Genomic DNA, 14603 nt, shown 5'->3' with positions numbered 1-14603 from the left:
TGGATGGATGGGTCGGGGTGTGGAGAAGCTAGATATAAAATAGGGACCTCATTCCAGACTTCCCAGAGCTTATAATCTTGTTTTGTTTTTGTTTTTTGTTTTTTAAAATTTTTATTTATTTATTTGAGAAAGAGAGAGAATGTGAGCAGGTGGCAGTGTGGGGGGGGGGGTTGGCACAGATGGAGAAGCAGACTCCCCACTGAGCAGACAGCCCATACAAAGCGCAATCCCATGACCCTAAGATCACGACCTGAGCCAAAGACAAACATTTAACTGACTGAGCCACCCAGGTACCCTGAGCTTACAATCTTGTGAGGAATGAGACAGGGGAATGAATTCAGTGGGAGACAAGGACGGTGACAACCCCTGCACTTCATGGGTAAGGAAACTGAGGCTGGGAATGTAGGAACCCATTTGCCCAAGAATGGAATGAAGGCAGTGCCAGGCATGGAAGCCACCAGACCACACTGGCCATTGCTCACACAAAAGCCTCAGGGAAGGGCCTGGGCCCCCACCCTGCTCTGTAGGAAACTGATCATAATAAGTTGCACACCAAATTCTTAGCTATAGTCCACCAGCCTTAACAAGCCCCCACCCCAGTCTCACAGACCTTCCTCTGGTCCTGAAAACAAACCAAGTCTATTCCCACCACCTCAGGATGCTTGCTTTTCTGATTCCCTCTTACTGGAACGCTGTAACCCCCGAAATCAGCGGGCTTCTTCCTCTGAAAGGGCCCCTGGAAGACCCTTCCTGAAGTGACCCCATACCCACACACTTTGAGTCTCTCTGCCCTGGTGTCCTGCTTGTCCTCGTCATCGTACTTAGCCATCATCTCACATGATCCTGTTCAGTTAGCGCTCTCTCCCGCACCCCCAGGCCCTGGCCCCAGACCCAAAATTCTATGATGCTAAGATCGGGTCTGTCTTGTACACAGCTGTGTTCCCAGTTATGGGAGGAGGCCCGGCACATGGCAGGCACTCAGTAGCTTTAGAATGAGTTTTTTAAAAAGAAATGCTGTGTAAACAAAGTCCTGTCAAGTAGACATGAAAATCATGGCTTGTAAGTAACTCAGTTCAAGTCAAATGTAGTGGAACAGGCCAGGGTGAGTGGTCATAAGACATGAATTTAAGTCCTAGATGGGTCGCTTTTCTAGCTGTGACTGTCAATGTACTGAAAATTCTGAGACTCGGGCAGGTTTGGTGCCCACAAAAGGGAGGTCTGTCTGACCTTACCCACTAAACTGGGTGTCCTTGAGTACCCAAGAAATACTTGTTGAAACAATAAATGAAGAGTGGAAGAAAGAAAGAAGGAAAGAAAGAAAGAGAGAAAGAGAGAAATGAAGGAAGGAAGGAAGGGAGGAAGGACAGGCCTCACTCATTGCTGTTGGGACGGTCCAACTAGACAACATATATTAACATGCTTTGTGAATAGTAAAGTGCAAATAAATGTATTATTTTAACTATACAAAGGGAATTACTACAGTATTTACTTATATAAGCACTTTCCCTAGCCTATCTAAAGTAGGCCTCAACTTAGAAAAAACCAATTTAGAGTCAACATTTCAGAAATTCATCTAGGACATAAATGGAATCATTTCCACAAATGAGGGCAGAGTATATAAATTGCATCTGTTCTCGGACTCTGTTGTGTTTTTTCACACTTTGCCCACTGACAGCTGGTCTCACTTTTGAACAGGCTTTTCTGACTGTTTACTTTCTTTTTTCAAAGGCTTTTTCCCCATTTACAATGTCATATACGTTCTTATAAAACTTTTAGAAGACATTGCAAAGACTAGAAGAAAACAGAACCACCTGTAAGCCTCATAATCTAGAGATAAACAAAGTAAATATTTTGAAATATTTTCTTCCATATGATTTTTTTAAAGATTTTATTTATTTATTTGACAGACAGAGATCACAAGTAGGCAGAGAGGCAGGCAGAGAGAGAAGGGGAAGCAGACTCCCCACTGAGCAGAGAGCCTGATGGAGGGCTTGATACCAGGACCCTGGGATCACTACCTGAGCTGAAGGCAGAGGCTTAACCCACTAAGCCACCCAGGCGCCCCCAAATGATTTTTTAAAACTGGAGTTGCCCCTGATGGCTTCATATCATACAGAGCATGGGGTGTCTAGGGGACAGAATAAGGTCTCTGTTAAGCTGCCTGAGACCCAGGAGCATGAGAGGCAGGTGGCACAGTATAGTGGGAAAAGCACGAGAAAATGAGGAATAAGAGTTCCCACCACCTAGTGTGGTTGGAAACATCCAAAATAAAATATGTGATTGACAGAAACATGATGATACATAATAAATTATGGTCATATTACCAGCACTGTTCACAATAATGTGTTTAGAGGTGGTGGCTCAGTCCTGAAGAAAGAGAATTTAACTTGAAGCAAAGTTGGGATGTCTGGGTGGCTCAGTGGCTAAGCATCTGCCACTCTGCTAACATCTACTAACATCTGCTAAGCTCATGTTATGATCCCAGGGTCCTGGAATTGAGTCCTATACAGGGCTCCCCACTCAGCAGGGAGCCTGCTTCTCCCTCTGCCTGCTGCTCCCCTGGTTTGTGCTCTCTGTCAAGTAAATAAATTTTTAAAAATGTTTCTGAAGAGTTAAAAAATATATATAAAAACTTGAGGCAAAGTTGGGTGGAGCCAGACATGTTGGGGTAGGACAAGGTAAGAATTCTGCTCCACTGCTAGGATCTCACCTTGCATAGCTGGAGAAAATATCCCATATCTGAGGCTCACTTGCCCCTTCCTTGAAAATAGTTATCAGAAATATAGAAAACCAATGGAAATTAATAGCCCCCAGGTCGGGCTACAGCTTAAGGATAGTGATTGGGGCTCTCAGTCACCAGCCTATTGCAGAAAGTCAGGTAAGACAAAGCTATGCTGTGTCACCCAGAAGGTCCTTCCAGATGACAGACCTCATTCCCCAGCTGCTGGGAGCACTGTTGGCAGCCCCCTCCATGGATGACCTCAAGGAAGGAGACAGCACTGCCTATGGTCACAGCCCTTTTCCAGGCGACCCACATCTTGTGAGTGACAGTGTGGGAGTCTGAAGGCCAGAACCTGCTTGCCCGAACTGGGACCCCTTCAGAATGCCCCATCAGGTCAGCTGAAGCTTCCATGGAGACTCAACATCTTCGCTCTATGAAATCCTGCTTCCTTCCCACGGGTGTGGATCCCAAAATGTTCCCTACTGAACATCCTGTGTACCGGGGCCTCCATCTCCGAGTCTGCTTCTGGGAGAAGCCAGCCTGTGCCCGGAGCCTCATCCGCTCTCCTTCCCTTCTTCTGGTGCAGTCACTGCAGCAGAGCCCGGAAGTCCTCTTGGAGAAACAAAGCACAGATTTTATTCTCACACTTTTGTCTTCTTTAAAATGTCACAAAAGGACTTCTGCTTCCAGGAGGTTGGAATAGGTGTACCTACCCCTGCTTGTCCTGCTAAATACAACCGCACGTTGGACATAGTTCATGCCCAAACAAAAGTAGACTCTGAAGGTGGACAGAAGAAATGAGACAGGCTAGGGACTTCGGGACACAAGGAGTAACAGTGCTCAACTCCTTCGGTTTTCTTTTTCCCTCATGGATCCCAGACTTGGAGCCGAAGCATCGGAAACTCAGGAAATGGCGAAAAGCACACATGGAAAACCAGCCACACAAGCCTGCTTTCTCCAGCCACAGAACCAAGAAAAGTGCTGTCCGGCAACAGAGAAACTTTTATCTTGTTTTTATTTTTTTTATCTTTTTATTTGCATTTATTCTGCGCGTAATTTACTCCGAGGCCGTTAAGTTTTTGTTGCTTCAGTTTCTTCTGGGATATCATTTTCTTCTGTGCAACCTCCTCTTCTGGTTTAGGGACAATCTGTTATGTTTCAGTAAGGATCCTCGCAGGGTGGCAGGGAGAGCTCGTGTACCGATCAATCCCACCACGAGCCCTGAAGTTCTGCCTCTTGATTTGCGTGATTTTGTAGGGTTTTCTGGGTCAGGCGGATAGCGAACCATTTTCAGAGGTCACCTCGGGCCGCTCAGGGGAAGAGAGCCGGAGAAACTTTTTTAAACCAAAAACACTTAGCTCCAGCCAAATGCCCCTTTGCCCCTATTCAGCAGAGAAGGCCAAGCGGGAAGCCTAGACCTCTACCCTCATCTGCAAATGGGACAGGAGGACAGAATCCCCATGTCCCTGCAGCTCAATAGTGTTTCAGACAGAATTCGTTAAGATTTCAAATTTGTGGATGCGATCTTTATTTTTTGTTTTATTTTTAAGATTTTATTTATTTATTTGGAAGAGAGAGACATCACAAGTAGGCAGAGAGGCAGGCAGAGAGAGAGGGGGAAGCAGGCTCCCCGCTGAGCAGAGAGCCCAATGCGGGGCTCGATCCCAAGACCCTGAGACCATGACCTGGGCCCAAGGCAGAGGCTTTAAGCCACTGAGCCACCCAGGCACCCCCTGTGGATGTGATCTTTACTATCAAAGAAAAAGATGGATTTTCTTTATTAACCAATAAAATTACACACAGTTTGAGTCTTTCTTGTGAAGCACACAGTTATTAACCCCAGGCAGACAGGCAAGGAACAAAATGGTTTTGGTGCCTCCTGTTCCTGCCAGAAACAGGTGGTGGAGACACCACAACCCACCCTTAATTTCAGGGACTTCTTTTGGAAATTTCAAAAGTTTACATGCCCTTTATTTAATGAAAAAGACCCAATCAATACATTTAAGTGTAAAAGTTACACTGCTTAAGGGTTATTGTTGTTCACGCTTTATGATGCATTTCTTTCCAGAACTTTTTTTTTTTTTTAAAGATTTTATTTATTATTTATTTGACAGACAGAGATCACAAGTAGGCAGAGAGAGAAGAGGAAGCAGGCTCCCTGCTGAGCAGAGAGCCCCATGTGGGGCTCAATCCCAGGACCCTGGGATCATGACCCGAGCTGAAGACAGAGGCTTTAACCCACTGAGCCACCCAGGTGCCCCCCAGAACTTCTTTTTACACAAATTCATGTATTTGCACTTATACACATTTTCTCTGCTGTATTTTAAAAATTATCAAAAAAACAAAACCCTAGAAACTTAGTGCAAAAACAAAAATTTACAGGAGATGCAGGGCTTACAAAGGAAAAATGTTAAGTTCTGATTCACCAAAGCCAGTCAACACCCAGGAGGCAACTCAGGCACATGACTCTGTGACCACCTACCTGATATCTTGACTTGCATTCCAACTAAGCAGCTCAAATTCATTAAGTCCAAGATGGGTCTCTTGACTACTGCCCCAACTCTGCATCCCAGAGTTTCCCTATCATTGCAGGGGCCCAAATTTCATCTCATTCAGGCTAAAATCAAGGAGTTGGCCTTGGTTTCTCTCTTCCCTCCACACCCCAACACCCATGCACCAGGAAATCCCGTTGACTGCTTTCATAACACATCCGGAATTCTGCCATGTCTCATGGCGTCTGTGACCTCGGCTCCAAGGGCAGCCTCCACCCACTCTCGCCTAGATGACTGCATTTGCATTCTGACTGATCTCCATGCTTCCAGCAGCGGCCAGATGCACACTTAAAGTGAAGTTTAAATGACTGCTCTGACTTCCCGTTGCACTTGGGATAAAATCCAGCCCCTTTGGCCCCACATGGACTGCCCCCCCTTCCTTTCATTCCCTGCGCCCCCGTCTCACCAGACTTTCTAGGCGATGCTGAGCTCCTTCCACATAGGGACCTTCAACTTTGTGTCTCTGTCTGGGGCGTTCTTCTCCAGCATCTTTCCATGGCCTTCCTTCTTTTATATCCCTCCTTACAAACTTCAGAACCCCCCCCCCCACTCCTCCCCTAGATGGTGCTTAGTTTTTGTCAAGGCAGGCAAAAGGATCTGCAAGTACTTACTGTTCCTTCTTTCTCTCATGGGAGCTCAACGCCGGTGAGGGGTGCGAACTTGGTCAGACTGAGCACCGCATCCCTAGCATCCCTAGTTTCCTTCGTACGTGCTTGGGGCTTAGTAAATATTTATTGACTCTGTTACAGGATTTTCTTTTCTGTCTGTGCCCGCAGTTCTTGGTCATGCTGCTTTGAAGACTGAAGAGGTAGACCAGAGTGGTGGGCAGCAAAGCAAAGCTTGTTGAGCCATAGTAAGAAGCTCCCAAAGATGGAAGGGAAAGAGGGAGGGAAGGGACCCGAGAGGGTTTCGGATTTGGCTTTTGACCTAGGGGTTTTCATGGACTTGTTGATGGGCTATTTTAATCTGATTAACCCTCCATGCCCCATCATCCAATCAGATTTTTGTCACGTGGGAAAGGGTGACTGACTCCCAGGGTGGTGTAAAATCCTTTTAAGAATTGTTTCCTTTTTTTTTTTTTTTTTTTTTTGGCGGGGAGGGGGATCCCTTGTCTCTGCCTGCCTTTCTTCCAGCTGTCCTTCATCAAAGAAAAAATAACATACATATATATCTACAATTTTTAAAATAATGGTTTCAAGCTATAACTACTCTTTTCAATTTGTTCTTTTCACATAAAAACATATTACACAAACACCGTTCTAAGTCCATGCAGAGAAACCCCCCTCCTAACACAAGATATATTCTGCTTATACCATAATTTATCAAAGCATTTCTCTGAGAGACACTTAGATCATTTCCAGGTTTTTTGAAGTGTATAAGCATGTTCTAGGATGCAAAGCTCTGCACAAAGGGGAATATGATTAACCTGGTAGCATGGCATAGCCCTTAGGAGCAAAGGCAGATGGCTGACATTCACTGTATCCTCACACAGCAGAAAGAGGTCGAGCCAGCTCTCAGACCTCTTCTTGTAAGGGCACCGATCCCATTCACAAAGGCTAATGTGGGCACCACTGTGTCCTGTGTCCTGTGGGCAAACAGTGTATCCTTCCATGCCCAGTATCGCCGTCTTTGCAGAAGATGAGGATAATAATGGTAACCATCCCAGAGAGTTGTTGTGAGGATTACATAAATTAAAATATGCGTGAAATACTTAGACTGCCGAGTAGCACATAGTCTGCACTGTGTAAGGACAGTCATTACTGTTACTGTTGTGATTTATTTCAGAGCACAGAAACCATTGCTTTACGACGAACAGAGCTACCTAAATACTTCATGATACTTTTTTTGGTTTCCAAAAAAGTCCTCGCATCTTCATACTTTATAAAAAAAATTCTCTCCCCATTTTATCCCTTTTACCTGCACTCTCTTAGCCTTTATTAAATTTGTCATCCTTTTCAACTGGCTCATGTGTCACGCAGAATAATACATGTAGTCTATTCTGTATTGTTTTTGTCACTCAAAAACTGGATTAAAAGAAAGAAAAACCTAATATCTCTCAACGATTTTTAGGCAATAAACACAATGATGTAGCACTGTTCTTGGAGGGGAGGGGGAGGCTGCCAGTGTATTGAACTGCCATGTACCATCATCAAAAGGCACTGGTTAATATTCATGGTGTGTTCGTCTGGAAATTCAGACAGCACATCCATGGAGGACAAAGCTCAGCCCCACTTGATGTCTTTCTGCAGAATTCTCACTGAGCTGAGATGCACAAGTGAAACAGAGCTGTGACAGTGGGTACAGTTAACCCTCTTTGCCTGGTGTGTGCTTAAAAATGACATGGCTTCCCGGGACTCAGTGGAACTCAATGGAACCCCATGGCACTGGGGAAAGAGAATGCTATTTACAATTTGGTACATAAGCATTGATCTATTTATTATATGGTCATCCTCTTTGTATTTTTTGAAATTCTGGATCTCTGTCTCCCTCTATGTTTTCCAAGAAGTGATCAGTTTGTCCATTTCGGAGCCCAAGAACACTTCTACAGGGGTAAAAACATGCACGCCTTGAGCCACCTCCTAGATTACGGATAGAATTACAACCTTTGTCAAAACAAGGGCTTTCTCTGAATTCCATAGGACAATATCTTTTCAGATCAAAGGTTATTGGGCTGGTATCCATTAAAATTCAAAATTATGTAAGGCTACAAAGGTATTGTGATAGTTAATTTTATGCATCCGCTTGACTGGATCCTGAGATTTCCAGGTTATCTGGTTAAATTATTTCTGGGTGTGTCTGTGGGAGTGTTTCTGGAAGAGATTAGCATTTGATTGTCAGTAGCCTGAGTAAATCCGATCGCCCTCCCCAGCGTGAGTGAGTATCATCCAATTCTCTGAGGGGTCGAATAGAACAGACAGAGGAAGGTTGGTTGGATTCGAGCTCTCTCTGCCAGACTGAGCTGAGACAAGGATCTTCCCCTGCCCTTGACGCTCCTTGTCCTCAAGCCTTCAGATGCACACTGGGATCTGCCCCATCAGCTCTCTGGCTCTCGGGCCCTGCAACTACGTCAGCAGCTCTCCCACAGAGAGCAAGTGTGGGACTTCTCAGCCGCCATCATCACAGGAGCCATCACCTTATAATACATCCCTAACCATCTCTCCCTCTCTCTGTCTCCTATTGATTCCGTTTTTGTGGAGAACCCTAATACCCTAATAGTTCTATAAAAGGTATTTTTTATAGAACTCCTAAATCCATCAGTCCTGTCACCTACATTTTTAACAGACTCACTTAATTGACATTTAATAAAAATTTTTGTCTAGGGATGCCTGGGTGGCTCAGTCAGTTAAGTGTCTGCCTTTAGCTCGGGTCATGACCCCGGGGTCCTCAGACTGAGCCCTGTGTCGGGCTCCCTGTTCGGCGGGGAGCCTGCTTCTCCCTCTTGCTCTGCTGCCCCCCTTGCTTGTGTTCTCTCACTCTCTGCCAAATAAATAAATAAAATCTTTTTTTTTAAATTATGTCTAGTATTCCTTTTCCAATAGTGAGGCTTCTGTTCCTGAAAAATGTAGGTTTTTAAAAACTCGAAATTGGGGATTTTAAGACCTTATAATCTTTGGGATTAAAAATACATGTAAAAAAAACCACTTTGATATAAATGTATTAGTCTGGCCAGATTTCTTAGACTAGCACTGATGCTCTACCTACTATCTCTTCCCAACCTGGGTTTCCAATCTTGTCTCTGGACACTGCCCTGTACAGATGCTACTCTGTTAAACAGAGTCTCTTCATCTTTTTTCCCCAAGCACACAGACACTTCCTGTCTTAGAGCCTTTGCTTAAGGGCAAATTAGTTGCCAATAAACTTTCCCAACAGATACTTGAATGCATGTTGGCAGTGTCTTCAGCAATGAAAATAGCTGTCTGCCCAGAACAGAACCACTCTTCTTTTGGGGAACACCATTGTGATGGACTGAAAGCTTGTGTACCCCCCTCCAAAATTCCCATGTGGAAGCCCTAATCCCCACTATAATGGTAGTTGGATGTGGGGCCTTTGGGAGGTAATTAGGTCGTGAGGATGGAACCCTTATGAATAGAAGTAGTGTCCTTATAAGAAGAGGCCGGAGAGTTAGTGGGATCTCTTTCTACCATGTGAGGATACGATGAGATGTCAGCAGTCTGCCACCCAGGAGAGGGCCTTCACCAGAACCTGACCATGCTGCTCCCTTGATCTTGGAGTTCCAGCCTCCAAAACAATGAGAAACAAATCTCTGTTGTTTATAAGCCACCTGTCTATGGGACTTCGTTACAGTACCCTCTACTGACTACAACAGCCATCGCCCCAACTACAGATCTAGGATTCTAGGGAGTGGGGGGACTGCCATTGACAAGCCCTCACACATATGACCATGGTGACAGGTTCCTGATCTACCCAGGCCATCCGAATCCTTCTCGGGGACCTTCCTAACTGGAGCTTACTTTCCTTTCTGGTCAGGATGCTGTCCTGATGCAAGCATGGAGCCACTTGAGGCCACGGCAGGAAAGGACAGTCAATTTGCAAAGAGAAACAGAAGCGAAGACAGAATCAGACAAAATTAGCCAGTCTTAACTGCATCCCAGCTCCCTAAGGCCCAATCAAACCGCCCTTCCTGTTCTTATTCTTTAGCTACTTCGAGCTAGATTTCTGCTACTTGCAACCTACCAGTGCTGACTGATACTGCTGGTTCTGCAGAAGGCGCAAATCTTAACATGACCATTTTTTGGTATCAAACCTCAGTAAAAACCCGCAGAGTCCTGGGATCAAGCCCCACATCGAGCCCCCCACATCGGGCTCCCTGCTCAGCGGGAAGCCTGCTTCTCCCTCTCTCACTCCCCCTGCTTGTGTTCCTTCTCTCGCTGTGTCTCTCTGTTAAATAAATAAATAAAATCTTTAAAAAAAAATGCTTGTGGCAATAAAAATTATCTGTTTTCTGATTGCTAAATTTAAACACAAGCATTGTCAAATAGGTGTAAGAAAACTAGGACAGAGTATAAATGAATATCTCAGACTTTTATCTGTACATATATAAATGTATATAATTATCTTCTTATTTTACAAAAATTGGATAAGATTATGCACATAATCCCACAGCTTGCATTTTCCACTTAATAATGTATTTTGGACACTGTATCAGTGCCTTTAGATCTGCTTGGTTTTTTCAGCGTTTATTTTACGTTCAAAGTGTGTCCTCCTAAATGTCTGTCATTTGTAATGGCAGTCACGAAGAGTGCATGTTATCTCACTGATAGAAATCTAGCTTGGAGCCCAGAGAGACCTTTGCTGTTGACTTTTTGTGGGCAGGTAGGTTTTGAGAGAAGTTGAATGGCTCATTTTTCACCTCCATGATATAAACCACGTCAGACAGTTGGCACTATTTCAAGTGCTCTCTCGATTCAGGGTTGAACCACACAGGAGAGCGAGCGGACATTCGCCTGGCAGTCTGCCAGGTGACCTTAGCATTCTGTAATATGGACAGAACAGGGGAAACAGCAACGCCTGCTTGCTCTGGGCTTCTCGACTCAGCTTCATAATCAAGAGTCATGAAAATAATAACAACTAACACAACTGCAACTTTCCTTGAACACTTGATAGGCGCCAGGGACCCTGGCTAAGCACTTGACATTCGTTATTTTCTTTAATGCTTATAATAACCCTAAGACTATCACTGCTCTTAGTAATTAACTTGAAGCTCTCACCCATGGTCAGGTAGCTAGCAAGTGGCTGTGTTACTTAGCTCAGGCTAAATAACCCTAGAGCCCAGGCTCCTCACCAACATTTATTCTGCTCTCAAGTTTGCCCCAGCTGACTTGGGACCTGTATCTATCCTTACTCCAGGGCTCAGGTTTTGAGGTGTAAAAGTTTTTAGTGTTGGGAAAGTTTGTGGAAATTTTACTAACACCGTTGCTGTTGGTTGACAAGTAATTTAGGGGAGGATATTACAAGATCCCCTGGGTTGGTACAGTCTGATGCAAGAAAGGGTTAGGAGTTTGGAGGGGTTGCATTCCCAGACACCTCCAACATTTGCTGAATCAGACTTCTGAATATACTATCCATTAGAAAGAACATAGTTACGTGCAGTAATAAAAGTCATACCAATTATAAACAGCACCAAGTCATTAATAAGAAAACTCAACGTAAAATATGACTTTGGGAAAATTGAGTGATTTTAATTTCCTAAGGCTGCTGTAACAAATCCCCACAGACTTAGTGGCTTAAAACAACCCAGCTTCATTAACTTACAGTTCTGGAGCTCTGGAATCAGAAATGGCTCCCACGAGGCTGAAATCCAGGTGCTGGCAGAGTTGGGTTCCTTTTGGAAGCTCTAGGGAGGATCCATTTCCTTGCCTTTTCGAGCCTCCAGAAATGTATGCATTCCCTGCTCCAGGTCCCGCTCACTCTGACCTCTATTTCTGTCATCACATCTCCTTCTCTGACTCTGACTCTGTCCTACCTCCCTTTTTCAGTTGGTTATTATTGCTGTTATTTTTTTTTTTAATTTTATTTATTTACTTGAGAGAGAGAGAGAGGAGTGGAGGGAGGGACAGAGGGAGAAGCAGACTCCCTGCTGAGCAGGGAGCCCAATGGTGGGCTTGATCCTGGGACTTCAAGATCACGACCTGAGCAAGGCAGACACCTAACCAACTGAGCCACCCAGATGCCCTGATTGCTTCTATTTTTGATAGAAAGCCTTGTTTATTTCTTAATTGTGGTAAAATACGCAAAACATAAAGTTTATCATCTTAACAATTTTTGAGGGTACAGTTTGGTATTATTAAATATATTCATACTCTATACCCATTAAACAACTACTCTTCCTAACCCCTAGCAAGCAGAATTCTACATCATGTTTCTATAAATTTGGACTACTCTGTATACTGGAGTCCTACCATCCCTGTCCTTTTGTATTTGGTTTATTTCATTTAGCATAATGTCTGAAAGTTCAGGTCATAGCATGTGTCAGAATCTCTTTTTACGGGCTAGATAATATATTGTGTGTACACACCTTTTGGATATCCATTCAAATATTGGGGGCTACTCAGTTTGTTTCTAGTTTTAGGCTTTTTTTTTTTTTTTTTTCAGTTCCCAGACCCAGTTCTTCCCCCCACAACACCAAGCAATTCTTGAGCTGAATGCCTTTAGCTGAATGCCTAAATATATATTTTGTATAAATTGTAATATTGCACTATTGTAATGCTGCTATGAAAATGGGTATATAAATATCTCTCTGAGACCCTGTTTTCAATTCTTTGGGGCATATAACCAAAGTGGAATTGTTGTATCACATGGTAATTCTATTTTTAATCTTTTGGGAACTGCCAAAATTGTTTCCCATAGCAGCTGCACCTTTTTACATTTCCATCAGCAGTGCACTGGGCTCCAATCTCTCCACATTCTTGGCAATATTTTTTGTTGTTTGTTGTTTGTTTTGATAGTAATCATCCTTATGGGTAGGAAGTGGTATCTCACGATGGCTTTGCTTTACATTTCTCTAATGGTTAGTGATGTTGAACATCTTCGTATGCTTATTGGCTATCCTACCTCTCTTTTATAAAGACCCTTGTGATTACATTGGTTCACTTGGATGGTCCAGAATTATCTCCCCATTTAAGGATCCTTAAATTAATCCCACCTGCAAAGTTCCTTTCATCATGTTAGGTAACATATTCATAGGAGATTGGGACATGGAGACACCTTGGGGGATGATAGCTGTGCGGGGGGGGAAGGTCATTATTCTGCCTACCACAGGTAAGTATCATACCGCCAAAGCCAAGAGAATAAAAAGTTTGAAGACTGAATATTTGGTTGGTGATTTCAAATACTGCAGAGAATCTGTGCAGTCCAAAAAGATTGAGCTAAATGTTATGATCAGTGACTTTTGAGATAGCTTTTGGTAAAGTGGCAGGGCTGCAACTCAGGAGAAATTATTAAGATTTTTATGTAAACTACTAATTTGTGATTGTACTTACATATATATGTTTCTCCCTGAAGGAGCTAATCTGTTTAAACTACCCAGAGTTTTCATAAATTCAGGTTAAAGTAAAAAATGTGCCACATCCCCCAACACAAAACAAAACAAAACAGCCTAACATGTGGTCCCAGACCAATATGGCAGCTCTACTCTGCAGTGTTCAGGGTCCAGGTTCCTTCCCACTATCTGCTCCACTGTCCCCAGGAACAAAGTCCTGGTCCTTGTGGTCTAGGTGGCATCCACATTCCAGGCAGCAGGCTGGAGAGGCAAAAATGAAGGGGATGCCAATACACAACAAGAGGAAAGATAGACCAGTTATTGTAAGAGGTCACTTGGGTCGAAATTAAGGTGTTGGGTGTGAGGGCAGATCACTTGTATGGAGGGTCCAAACAAGAGAGAGATGACCAGTATTACAGAGGTTGAAGGAACCAAGGAAATAGGTGTTGTTTGTTCTGTTAAGACAAGAATTGGATTCTGTTAAGGACTGACTGAGACTCAAGATCCATAGCGTTCTTGGGGGAGTAGGTCAGTGGGTTAAGCCTCTGCCTTTGGCTCAGGTCATGATCTCAGAGTCCTGGGATCCAGCCCCAAATTGGGCTCAGCAGGGAGCCTGCTCCTCCCTCTTGCCCTCTCTCTCTCTTCTCTCTCTCTCTGCCTGCCTCTCTGCCTACTTGTGATCTCTGTCAAATAAATAAATAAAATCTTTTTAAAAATACAAAATAAAATAGAGATCCATAGCATTCTCCAGGTATAGGTGTTCATCAGGCTTCAGAAAGGAAGAGATTGTCTTTCTTGTAGCGCTGGAAAAGGCACCAAGAAAATTGGTGATAGAGGAAGAAACACGGAGATTGAGAAACTCTGAGGTAGCTCACCTCCAGCAGACTTCCATCTGACTCGAGATTAGGAGGCATGATTATTTGCAGAGAGTAACACCAATGGGTAGAGGCCCAAGTGTTTCAGGGCTTATTGAGCAAAGACATTTACAAAACCCTGGGAAGTGTGAGTGTGAGACACTTAGAGCTGTGTAAGAAGCACTCACGTGGAAGGTGAGTGCTCTTTTACCTTCTCTTACCTCCATGGGCACAACTCCAGTGGAAGGGCTCTTCAAAGCAAGAGAAGAGAAATCAGAGCAGAGGAGAAGTCCATGGACACACCAACAGAAGGGTATTCTGAAAGTCTGATTCAGGGTTTGTAGTTACCATACCGAATTACCCATTTGGGGGGGGTCAGATCTATTCAGTCAGAAAGTTTAGTCAACAACCAGGATAATGCACCACGGTGTATTGGGGCTTGTTGATAGACTTGTGTTTCTGATTTTACCTATTGG

This window comes from Lontra canadensis, unplaced genomic scaffold (genome assembly GCF_010015895.1).
Source record: "Lontra canadensis isolate GAN:19392208 unplaced genomic scaffold, GSC_riverotter_1.0 scaffold170, whole genome shotgun sequence".
Taxonomy (NCBI): Eukaryota; Metazoa; Chordata; class Mammalia; order Carnivora; family Mustelidae; genus Lontra; species Lontra canadensis.
The sequence above is the reverse complement of the archived record's forward strand: the minus strand, read 5'-3'. Positions refer to the sequence as shown.